This window comes from Emydura macquarii, unplaced genomic scaffold (genome assembly GCF_026122565.2).
Source record: "Emydura macquarii macquarii isolate MOO-44397 ecotype Brisbane River unplaced genomic scaffold, CSIRO-AGI_Emac_v2 contig_71, whole genome shotgun sequence".
NCBI classification, from domain to species: domain Eukaryota; kingdom Metazoa; phylum Chordata; order Testudines; family Chelidae; genus Emydura; species Emydura macquarii.
The window spans coordinates 7,940,576-7,953,125 of record NW_027130208.1 but is presented as its reverse complement, the minus strand read 5'-3'; the positions used below and the strand labels follow the sequence as shown (position 1 = coordinate 7,953,125).

The 12,550-nt window shown below is 44.4% G+C and overlaps 1 protein-coding gene across 6 annotated transcripts in view; it reads left to right on the top strand.

Annotated features, from left to right (window-relative positions):
• FRMD4B (FERM domain containing 4B) overlaps window positions 1-12,550 on the top strand; it is a 185,591-nt gene that overhangs the window by 154,084 nt on the left and 18,957 nt on the right. The window lies entirely within an intron of this gene.

The following is a 12,550-nucleotide window of genomic DNA, read 5'->3' as shown; positions in this document are numbered from 1 at the left end:
GCTGATGAGTCTTGCCCACACGCTCAGGGTTTAGCTTATCGCCATATTTGAGGTCGGGTAGGAATTTTCCCCCAGGGCAGAGTGGCAGCGGACCTGGGGGGGGTTTCATCTTCCTCTGCAGCACGGGGCACGGGTCACTTGCTGGTGGATTCTCTGTACCTTGAAGTCTTTAAATCATTATTTGAGAACTTCAATAACTCAGTCTTAGATTAGGGGTCTATTTACAGGAGTGGGTGGGTGAAGTCCTGTGACCTGCATTGTGCAGGAGGTCAGACTAGATTATCATAGTGATCTCTTCTGACCTTACAGTCTATGGGTCTTTAAAGTTGCCAGGGCCCAAATGCCGGCAGTCACATCCTGCCCCCGTTACACCTGTGACACTCCCTCTAAAGTTAATGGGTGTTTTGTTTATAAATCAGTGCCAAGGAAATGTTTGCAGACCATTCACTGCAGTGCCACTTCTGTGCCTTGCTGTAATTATAATCTCACATCTTAGAGGACAAAACAAAGGGGGAGGAGGAACATCAAGGTCGGTGGAAAGCCTGATGCCAATAGGCCGTTGGAAACAGTGACTTATTTAACACAAGATGTCATGGACCAACTTTGAGGAAGAAATTAATGTGCAAACAGGTTCTTTACACAAAGGGTGGTTCTGTGTCTGGAATATGAAACAAAACTGCTTGAGTTAGCAGTAAAAGTAATTAGGTAAACTCAGTTGAAAGGGAGGAAGGGAGACAGTAAGTAAATAGAGGTGAACAGATACTGACTAGATTTTGAGGTTAAGATATTGAGATATACTGCAGAACTGTTTATTTTCACACAAAAGAGGTTCAGGGCGTTTGCTCACGTCAACTTTCATTCGCAGTCCTTCTCATCCTCTGCTACGGAACAGAACTATTTGCTTATGGCTAGAAATAATCAGTGTAAATTCATTTTTATTAAGTTTTCAGATCTGTGAATATATGGGAAGCTATGTCCAGAAGGCGAGGGGGCTTTGTGACTCAGCTAAACGTCTGTGTAAATCTGTGGATACTCCACACCACAACCAGCAAATATGATCTTATTTCAAGGCAGTGGGGGAGAGGGAGGTAGCATGGAGACTGTTTGCCTTTCTGCCCTGATGTGCCGATAGCATTGGATTTTCAGGAAATTTCTTGTTTTGCCCTTCTGGATGCGGCCAAACTGGCAATAGTCCACATGGCCAGCCCTGTACTAGAATTATCCTGCTGTTTGTGTCATTGATCAAAAGTCTTCTGGTACTATCCTTCAGCCGTTGAGAAGGAGCTAAGAGAACCCTCATTGTGATCCACCCACCAAGATAGAGATCTTCAAAAGTGAGCATGTGTTTGATTAGCAGAGTAAGAGAGATGCCATGTTAAAATGTAACTGGCAGCAAGCTGGCTTTCCTGTTTTTAAATATTTAAGTGATTGCTGGGTGTACAAACATCCACAGATACTTGCTGGGGCTGGAAAGCTTCTGAAGTTTCAGGTATGGCCCTTTTAGCAGGAGTCAGCATTGTTATCCCCAGTGTGCTGGCTAAGTCCCAACATGGTAATTGCATGCTGCCTACACTGGCTTGTACTCCACATTCTTTAAAGGCTGCTGCTAGAGATGGCTGCATTTTTTTCTTTAACGTTGTTGTCCATTGATAACCTGCACTCAGCAGAAACTCTCAAAGCCTATATTCAATTAAAAGACATATTAACTAGACCCACTCGGATTGACCCAATGCTAACGAAAGGACAACAAAAAACCCTCCTCCTTAAAATATAGGAACCTCGGGCCCCACCCAAATAGCTCTTCAGGCAGAAAAGGCCATGTGGAAAGACATGAGCCCTACAACATAGTGCAGGTCAATAGACTGGATCAGCAAGGCGAGTAAGATCCAGAGTTGAGAACCCCTCACTGAAAATACCTTCTTAAACAAGGATGAGTGAAATAATCTCTACACATGTAATCTGCAGTCTGGCCAACACTTCCACATGTTAGGTTACCCATGAGAGCAGTCCCATAGATGGGGCTACTCATTCGCACGAGTGTTGGCAGGGCCAGCGCCATAGTTTGTCATCAAGGGCTCAGTTTTCATGTAAGCAGTCCTGTTCGTGAAGGAACTCCTCACCCGAGGAAGGCTCTCCAGCCCCGCCAACTATCCGTGGCTATTTCTTCACCCAGCAATCACTTATCTATTAAAAACAGGAAAGCCCAGCTTGTTACTGGTTACATTTTGACATGGCAGCTCTCTTTTCCTCTGTTAATCAGCCATGAACACACTTTTAATATATCTCACTTGAAAGGTGGAGCAGGTTTGTTGAGCATATTGGGATCGCTAAAAGAAAGATACTGTAAAAATGTCATGGAGCCATAGAAATGTAGGGCTGGAAGAGACCTCAAGAGGTCGTCTAGTCCACCTCCTACATGTCAGTTACTACCGATGTATTGGTTCTGCTTAGGAGCTGAGGGAATCACTCTGCTGCAGTGCTGCGATATGCTGACAATGGACAAGTGGGGCTTGGGAGGGATGGGGGGTTTAAGTGTCATTGTTGCATTCATCTCTGAAGACCAAGGCAATTTTCATGAATGAGAGGAAATGGATTCCGTGTTGGCCACACGCTGAAATGTCGTCATGGCTCAGTCAATAAGCACCCTAAGCTCTGGGACGTAAGATCATTAGGACATACGATGCCTGGTTTCAAAACCTACATCCAGACTTAAGTCCATGCCCGGGATTAACGCTGCACACTCCTGTTACGGTGCTAGCACCGCCTCTCCTCAGTTCCGATGATAAAGTCAGGTGTCATCTTTGTCATCGGCTCATCTTTGTTGATTGTCCAGATGTTATTTAACAATCCCATTCCAGAATCCTTCTTGAAGAGGTTAGGAGATAACACTGGGATCCTGGCCAGCATTCCTTTTCTAAGTAAAACAGATTCTAGTGTCCAAAGCCCCATGTGTCCGTTTAGAACACAGCGCGGATCTTCCATTTGCCTATAACTGTGTCCAGCTTATTAATATGTAAAGCAGTTTGGGCTACCTCTGTGTCTGAAAATGAAACTAGATTCCATTCTATGCTGTAATAAACCACTGCATGGTGATCTAATGAGAGAGGAAATTTGAAAGATAATGGCAACATTGGAGTAAGCAAGTTCAGCTAAGTTTTCTCCCGTTCTGTCATATTCCTGTTTGCAAGATACCACAGAACTGAATGTAGTCCTAATGCATACATAGAAAAACCAGATCTTATGGAGTTGTATTAAATGTATAGTTATTTCAGTATCAATTTCCTTGACCACACAATAGCCTTCAGGAATGTTGTTAGAGTGAACTGGCTTTGCAAATAGGTAATGCTTATGATGGGCATTTACAAAATGAAGCAAAAAATATCTAAATCTTGATGCTGAACATTTTCTCTTCTGGAACAATTACTTAATATACGTTTTAACACAGCTGTTCAGAATACAATAGTACTGGCACTGAATTCTCAGCAGGCTATTCTAACTAGGCAAAGATCCCTTTTGCTATGTGTGTTTTTCACCCAGTGGAAGCCTTTGATTTAGAATCCAGACACTGATTGAAAGTAAACACAGGGCTTGTAATAAGACTGTTCGATGAAAAGCAGTTCCTTCCAGATGCCGACTGCTGTTTGAGCTTCAGCTCTTTAAAGACACACTCGTTTTATGGTTGGTTGGTTGGTGTAAAATTTCTGTGGATTTTACTGGGGGAGGGCAAAACAAGTGAGAACATGGTTTAATTTTTTGAGACATAAAAAATATTTCATCAGTAGAAAAAGTTCTGTAAATCTCTCCATCAGACTAATGATTTAATATACAGAAACTCTCTCCCCCGAGTTACCAGTGCAACATTAGTTACAAAACCCAATGCCCAATTATAGGATCCCATCTGGTGAGTAAGGTTGGAGAATGATATTAATTGCCATGTGCACAGGCAAACTACTTTGAATGCGCTTTCTGATTTTCTTTTGAAAGGAGAAAACACCTGTACCAGCAGATGAGATGCTTAAAACAGACAGGAGGTAATCGGCAACTCAGCACACCACTGACCTCCCCGAATGATCACTTATGGTATATTTAAAACTAAAGAGCCTACAGATTCCAGCCTCCATAATTGTGAGGATAATACGGCTCTGGATAAATGCCTTGTTCTGGGCAAGTCCTGTAAATGTCCCCAGCTCAGCCCCAGATTTACACTGTGCATACCGTTATTCAGTAGTTGCGTTTGGCCAAACTAATCACTCAGCTCCCAAGGCCAGAAGTTCCATACTTTGAGTCTTCAGATTTTCACTCCCCATTCAGATGACCTGGGGAATCACCCAGCCATTTTCTTGCAGTAAGCTACAGGCAGAAAAGATTGATAGGTGCATTAAGTAAATTGCCTCCTAGAAACTTCTGGTAAATATTTCTCCCCCAAAATGGGCTCTCCTCACAAAAGTCCAGCGCACCTGGAACGTTGCCATCAGCCTGGCATACAAAATGTCCAAGTAAGTTTTCTTTCCTTCAGAATTTTGGGTCTGACTGACCACGCTATTATTCTAGGTTTAAAAAACAAAACAAAACACTTTTCTGCCATGAATATATCCCCCATCTATCCATATCTACCTATGATCTCTCATCTCATACTTGGATGGCAAACTGTTTGGGGCAGGATGTGACAGAGGGCTGAGAGATGCAGCTTAAGCTAGCATCCTGGCCACTCTTGGCACTAATTAGGTTCCTGTGAGAAGGCCTAATTGGCCAGGGTGTGCCTGATTACTAGGCCAGACTGGGGCTAGGAAATTAATCAGCTAATTAGCCAATAAACAGACAAGGGGGTTAAAATGAGCACAGGAAGGAAATGCTTGAAAAAGGAAGGGGGACTGGGGAGACGAGCCAGAGAGAAGGTGAGTGAGAAAAAGGGTAGGCGAGGCTGACATGCTGAGTTCTCTGATGAGATGCCTCAGGGCCTCCCACCCCTTTTGGAGACGGGACCAGAAAGCAGGAAAACAGTGCAAAGGTGTGGATGCCCTGCCCTGATATGTGTTGGTTGGTGGAGGTATTGAGACACTGTAAATAAAGTACACTCCAGTGTTTACAAGGAAGAAGGTCGGAGCGGTCTGTGTTTGTGGAAAGGGGTGGGGATGTGGTAGGTGTCCTCTGCCACACAAGGAATGTCTTTTTGTTTTGCGTTTGTACAGTGCTTAGCACTGTGAAGTCCTGGTCCATGTCTGGGGTGGCTATGGGCTACCATGATCCAAATAAACCATTAATAATAAATAAAAAAGTAGTCCAGTAAAAGCACAAATATAGCGTGTGGTTCACCATGATACTATCTCAGTTTTAATCCAAGTACCATGGGCACTTCTAGATGTCTGGATCTGTTTCAGAAATAAGAGCAGAAGGTCCGGTGGAGAGTTTCTTCTAAATTTTCATTGTAATAGATCACGAGTTATGCTTTTTTAAAGGCTTCCTTCAAGCAACTATTTCTGCCTAGAAAATGTAATGCTTGCTGAGGATGATTGTGTTGCCATGCAAATAGCTCCATTCCTTTGAAGACGTTTCTTACAGCGAAAAAAAGAAAATTAACCATTTTATACAACAATTTCGTTTTTCCCAAAGCCACATAACGCAGTCTGGTTGCATGACTCATTGGCTGACGTACACATGGCCTAAAGCATCCCCGATTTTACTTGCTTCATCACAGTCTGGTTTGCATTTAAATGACTGACTATTAAGTATTGCCAAAAATGACCCCTTGCAACACTTCCTTTAAATTGGTACAAGAGTGTAGCCTGTAATCAGGGCTGGATTTCCAATTAGGCACAGTAGGCATGTGCTTAGGGGCGGCCGGAATTCCAGGTGCACCTAAACGGTGGTGGATTACCACACGTCAGTGGGCCGTGCCCAGGGGCTCCGGCTAATTATGGGCCCTGCACCAGTGCCGGAACTCTGACCCCATTCCCTGCTCCTCCACTTCCCCTTGATGCCTGTCTCCTGGACAAGGGAAGCTGGAGCCCAGGGGTGAGCATATTCCCCCTCCCCTGAGCTGGCTGAGCTAGCTGCCCCAACCCCCCACCCCCGCGAGGAGCTGGCCCAAGCAGCCCCTCTATCCCCCGTCCCACCACCCCATCCCCTGGAAAACACAAAGGTCGGCTGTTGGCAGGGGGGCACTGAAGATGCTGTGCCCAGGGGCGCATAAGTGTAAATCCGGCCCTGTCTATAATCCGAGTTTTTCTGGATCAGACATGACCCCCTCTCTCATCGAGCATCTCCCCAGCGTTTTCATTCAAGCTTTAGAAGCTTCCGCAGACAGCTGACTGTAGGCCACACAAGTGCATGCCCAGGGAGCCCAGACTCTACCCAGTCATAAGCAGGCATAAATCGACTGCAGTTGTGTTTTGCACCAGGATATACCAGGGCTGATTGTTTCCCCTTCCCTCCTTCTCTTGTCTGCTCACTTGTTGAGGTTACCTCCTTGATTTAGATTAAGCACATTTCTCTTGATCAAACCCTAACTGTTATGAGTTTATGGCTTATTGCATTACCTGTATTTAACACTTCCCACATTCTCATGGCATGTTTCCCTCCCCCCAAGCATTTTATCCTGTACAGAAAAGATTTTGTCCTAGAAACAAAGCCCCAGAGGTCAGATCTGGATGTGAATTTTCACAAACTTTGGGGCTCTTTCTCATTTGTTCCCATAAAATTCCTTGAAAGAATAAATAGAAGAATCAGGTTTAGATTGTAAACTCTTTGAGGCAGAAACTGTCCTTTTGTTCTGTATCTATCCAGGGTGGCCAAACTTACTGACCCCCTGAGATCTCCCCCACCGCTGGGCAGAATCTCTAGTTCCACCAGCCTGCCACATGCTTTACCCACCCCGCCCCGCCCACCCTGGTAGGCCACTGTCCCAGGTTGGATTGCTACTCTTTCCGTTTTGCTACATATATATTTTAGGAGAGGGGAAAATTAAGTAGGATTTAAAAACAGGTTTGTACAGAGTTAGGTAAGGTTTAGTGGGGGAAGGATTCATGCAGTGTGAGTTTCCTGGCGTTTGGACCTCTGGATTTGGCCCCTGATCTGGAAGAACTTACTTGTAAGCAGTTTGTACAAATCTGTTTCACTCCCTTTGATTTTTCTCCAGTACTCAGTGGCCTTTGTTTTCCTGGTCTTCCCTTATGGCCTGTCTCCACTGCTTTCAAAAAAGTAAGGAGGAAACGCCTTTCTTTATTCATCAGTAATTGAAGGTCATTAGATGTTATTTGTTTGTTTATTTTTGAGTGCCTTTGTATAAATATTATTTGCTCACACCTTATTCTGTAGTTACTTTCTGAAAGGACAGTATGGCAGTATAGTTCACTTTATTTAAATATGTTTAAGATGAAACGCCTTTGGAAAAATGTGTGTGTGTTCAAATATGCATACAGAAAATTCAGAGATGTGATGATTTTGTAGAGAAAAAACTTTAGGTAGCTAAGTTCTTCTGACCATAGGAGAATATATTGTTTAGTCATATGGGTTATTAACTAACAGTTTATAATTTCTTAGTTGAGTTATTTGAAAATATGATAGGCTGTAATTACATGTAATGAACCCACAGATCCTTGGTACAACAGACTAGCCTTCAAAACAATTACTGATTTTTAGCATTTCTCATGTCGAATGTACATAGATTACATATGTGCATAGATTTCATGCAGCACAAAGCGAGTACAGCAAAGTCATATGCAAGCATAAATTTCTGAACATATCTATTAGTGCATACTAGCAGAAACGTCAAATGTATATAGATTATGACTAATTAGGAATAAAAAGCTACAGCCTTTTTTCTGTTTAGGGCAGAAAGGGAGTTGCAGTTTAGATATCAAATCTGTGAGCTGGGAACTCGGAATTCTAGTCATCCTAATTCTGCTACTGACTCCCTTTCTGTTCTATGTTAATTCACTTGACCTGTCTGTGTCTCAGTTTATCACTCTGTAAATACTTAATGTACCTACTGCCAAAGGGTGTTATAAGGGTTAATTAGTTAATAAAGTACTTTGACGTTGAAAATTCGAAGAATTGCAGTATTATTATTGGCGTTACTGTACAGCCATCAGTGTGTGGTAGAGGTTGTGTGTTGAGTGCTTTCACAAGTACTAAATTCAATTTGAAATTCCCATGTTATAGTAACTTTACACTAAAATTTCATACCACACAGTATTTGGCTGTACTACAGCCATTGCAGCATATACTGTAAAGGTGTGTTAATAACAGTATGCGCTCCATATCAGGGATCCAAGCGAGATACAGCACCTAAGTCATTTTGCTGCTTTTTGTGCATCGCTCTTAACACTCCTATGTTGTAATAGTAATATGCATTTTTTTTTATTATGCATCTGTATGACCAAACAGGTAGCAAATATTGTTGAGATCAGTAGTTCCTGCATGCTGGCTGATCATAGAAAATTAGGGTTGGATGGGACCTCAGGAGGTCATCTAGTCAAACCCCCTGACCTTGGCGCTCAATATCCAGATGGTTTTAAATGAGCAAATAGAGTGGAGATTATGGGGTGGGGAGCAAGGTCAGGGCCTCATGACCAACTAACAATGTAAACTGCCCAGGCCATCCTGGAAATGAGCTAAACTGGGAACTCCACTGCCCGGGGCTGTCAAACCAGAACTTCTCACTAGCTGTACAATCCATTTATAAATGCAATTTCTCAGTTCTAGGAAGACAGAAGAGAGTCTACAAAACTAGGAAATGGCTAAAAGTGTCTTCATATGACACCACTGTACTTAGTAGGTTGTCTTTTAATAAAAAATATCAATTGGTGACTGAATTCTACAGAATGATAGGGACAAAAACACCTTGTCTGGGTAATTGTCCGTACGCTGTAACTTACGTACGTTTGTGGGCAAGATTAGAAGAGATTTGGCAAGAGATGGGTCAACATATATGAGTATAGAAGAATAGGACAAATCTTTAGGCTGAAAACCATACTCATGAGATCTACATATGGGACCATCTCCTTTCCCTTGCTACATAAACAGGAAGGTTGGCCACTTCTGTAGCTCCTTCCCACTCTCTAGACCTCACAAATGCCTCTCCATTGGCCCAGATTCCATATGCTCTCCTGCCACTGGCACTACAGAAACTCCTTGGAAAAAAGAATGCAACCCTCACCTCTGTCATCTGCTCAGCTGGGCCTCCCACAGGCCGTCATGGCTAGGGGAGGATCTAGCAGAGGCTGCAGTGAAGCCACGCTTGAGACTTGGGTGGGGCAATCGGGCCAGAAGAGTTATGGGGTACAGGGCCTTGTGCACATGATCTAGCCTTCTATGGATCCCTGCGGGCCTCCAGCTCTGGGGCAGGTCCCACAGCCTTTTCCAGAGTGGGGAGCCTGTGGGGTTTCCATGAGGGGATTTTTCAGATTTTCTTCTCCAGAGTACAGCCAGGGGTTGATCTGGGCCTAACTAGCAGAGATATGCTTCCCTGCACTAAGCAGGGTTCGGCAGTGATTCACGTACATGTATGGCACATATTAGACCCAACAGGACGATATTTACATTTTGTCATGTGCTGTTTGTGGGGCCAGAATCTTTTCTCTCAGCTTAGGGTCACCGAGGTGAAGGGCTCGCACCTTAGTCACTTGCCAAACCCCATCTGGTTCACACGGTTTTCTTGTAAAACCGGTTGTCTCTTAATTGTGTCAGTCTCTTTGGCTTCCCACAGCCGTCAGGTGTGCAGGGAGCATTTAGTGTCCTGGCCCCCCCAAAAAAAAAAAATTCCAGAGGAAGTGATAAAGGGGACAGGATTCATCATTAGTCAGTGATAAGACAGAGGCAGGCCATGGGTCAAAGAGATCTTATTTCAAGCACGCCCATGTTTTTTACAAGTGGGGGTGTTGCGCAGAAGGGAAGCACAGTTGGAATGTAGCATAACTCTTCCTGTAGATTGTAGAACCTGTTACATTTCAGAGGCAAATAAGGGTCGTGGTAGGATTGAGCCTTTTAAGAGAGCCTGAATTTGAAGTCACTTCGGTGGAGCTCCCGTATGAATTCTGCAGCTGTCTTAAAGCATGTCCCTCCTCTATGAAACTTCCTCCTGCGGTCTGTGTTTAGTTATCTGTGGGGAGAGGGTGGAATTGGGGAGGCGTCATTGCTGATATAGCTGGTGATGTCAGCAGTGTGTCAGCAGTGGGAGGTTAAGCCTGTGAAACTTGAGTTACACCTAAGAGGCTGAAACTCAGCAGCAGAGGGAAGGAGAAAGCTGCTTCTTTGGTGGGAAACATGCTGGGGGAGGGGGCAATGGTATATTTTCTTTTGAAATGTCACTTTTGACACAATTGGATTAAAAACTAAACAAACGAGAACGAAGATTGCACATTTTTTGTAACCTGGGTAAGTATGGAGATTCAGACGTCTCATTCTGAGTAGCTATATACCCTGTCTATGCTTAGGAAAAATGTTGGTGCAGTATATGATAGCGCGTGGACATTCTTCTTTTGTATATGTAGATGCCGTTTCTGGGCTACTGTGTGTAACAGAGTTGTGACTCTAAGGTGACCAGATGTCCCAATTTTATAGGGACAATCCTGCTATTCGGGGCTTTGTCTTGTATAGGCGCCTGTTACTCCTCACCCCTGTCCCGATTTTTCACACTTGCTATCTGGTCATCTTATGTGGCCCTGCAGAGTTTAAGCGCTCTCTGCGCACTGTGTTCTGGGATATGGCCGCCTATTCTTGGTAGAATTCATTCATTTAGAAAATCCAATTTAAAGTATAAGGAATATATATGTTTTTTAAAGAAGTTTTGTCCAACAGCTACCTTTTTCTTTATTGCTGGAGGCTTTTTATGTTAATTTAATGCAACAGTAAGTAGATTTCTCTTTAAGCAGCACTGTTAAAACATACCAGTAATCTGTAAATGTGCATGATTCTTGTACACAAGGGTCCTTTCTCACTACAGCATTTTTTAGTGTAGCAGAGTTTAATAAAAATATAATATCATTCTGGCAAAGAAAAGTTGTGGCTAAGCAGGATTTCTTAGCGTGAAAGGTCACTCCCGTAGTTTTCCACAAACACATGAACAGGATTATGTTTTATTTATGATCTGTGATAAGTGCATTTAAAAATGAAACAGCACATAATATTTAGCCGTACGAATCTTGATGTTACTTCATGCTGCAGCATGTCGTGTATGTTTAACAGATGGCGTCTGACAGTGAGGTGACATTTGAAACGTTACCTGGAGATGAACAGCAATATTGTGTGGGATGGCGAATGAAATGTGCGATAAATTGGCTACAAAATTTAAAGCCCAGTTCTGCCTGAAAAAGTGACTTTGGAAAATGGACATTCGGGGGGTGGGGGAATGGGGATGTTACATGCTCATTGTGTCTTGGTGATTTTCACAGCAAAACTGCTCTGACAGTCTTTCCATCTCATGCATTGACTCCAGTAAGGGAGGTCTGCAGGCTAAATTAAGGCCTCGGCTACACCTGTGCAACCCCACTGTCCTCAGATTATGCACTGTGTGGCCCCGCTGGCGGTAAGTGGCTTTGCACAGGTGTCACTGCTGAAAATGAAAACACGTAGCATCATCCCCTTCTGCAGTAACATTCCACCGCAGGGGGGAAAGCTATGTCAAAAATGTGCAGGCTGAACGGATGCAAGCCCTGATGTATTCCCCTCAGGTAATGACTGGTCTTGCTTCTCATGCAGAAGTGGTAGGTTCAGAAGATCCATAGGGAATTCTGACCACCTGGTTGCCAATCACCTGGCACCTGACCACCTGGTACCTGACCACCTGGTTGCCAATCCGGGCGCTGGTGCAAAATACCTTCCTGGGTTTGCTGTCCTAGACTAGTGGTGCCCAAACTTTTTACTACGGCAACCCACCAACTGCATTTTGTCTTTTTTTGGTGACCCACTCATGGCCCAAATGTGGGGAGGGACGACAAGGGGGCACTGACCCTCTGCACGGGCACCACAACCCTACACCCAGCCTGGTGTGGAAGGGAGGTCCACACCCAAGCGATGGCTCTTCTTCCTTATGCCTGGCCTGGCTCCCCATGCCAGGTGTTGTGACCTGGCAGCACCACTCAGGTTTGCCCCGGCGGCCCTGACAAAGAGATGGCTGGGAGAAACCTGCGTGGTGTTGCTACCCCGTGCACCAGGCCGCAATGCCGGGAAGTGGGGCAGCAGGGCCCATCCCTGTGGGACAGGAGCTACCACTACGTGGGGCAGGCTTGTTCTCCAAACCCCCCCTCTGCACCAGGTCTGCAACCCATCCAGAACCTTCTTGAAACCCACTGGTAGGTCTCAACCTATCATTTAGGAAAGGCTGTCCTAGACCCCAGTTCTCTGATCGTGCTGTCTCTGGTCCCCAGCGCATGGTCACACATTTCTTTGTTATTTGTATGACTGTAATGCCGAGGAGCCCCAGTCATGGACCAAGACGGCATTGTGCTAGGTGCTGTACAAACGCAGAACAAAAAGCTGTCTCTGCCCCAAGGAGCTACAGCCTCAGGAAATGCATGGTTTTCTTCGAGGAACATGATATATGGAGTAGCGT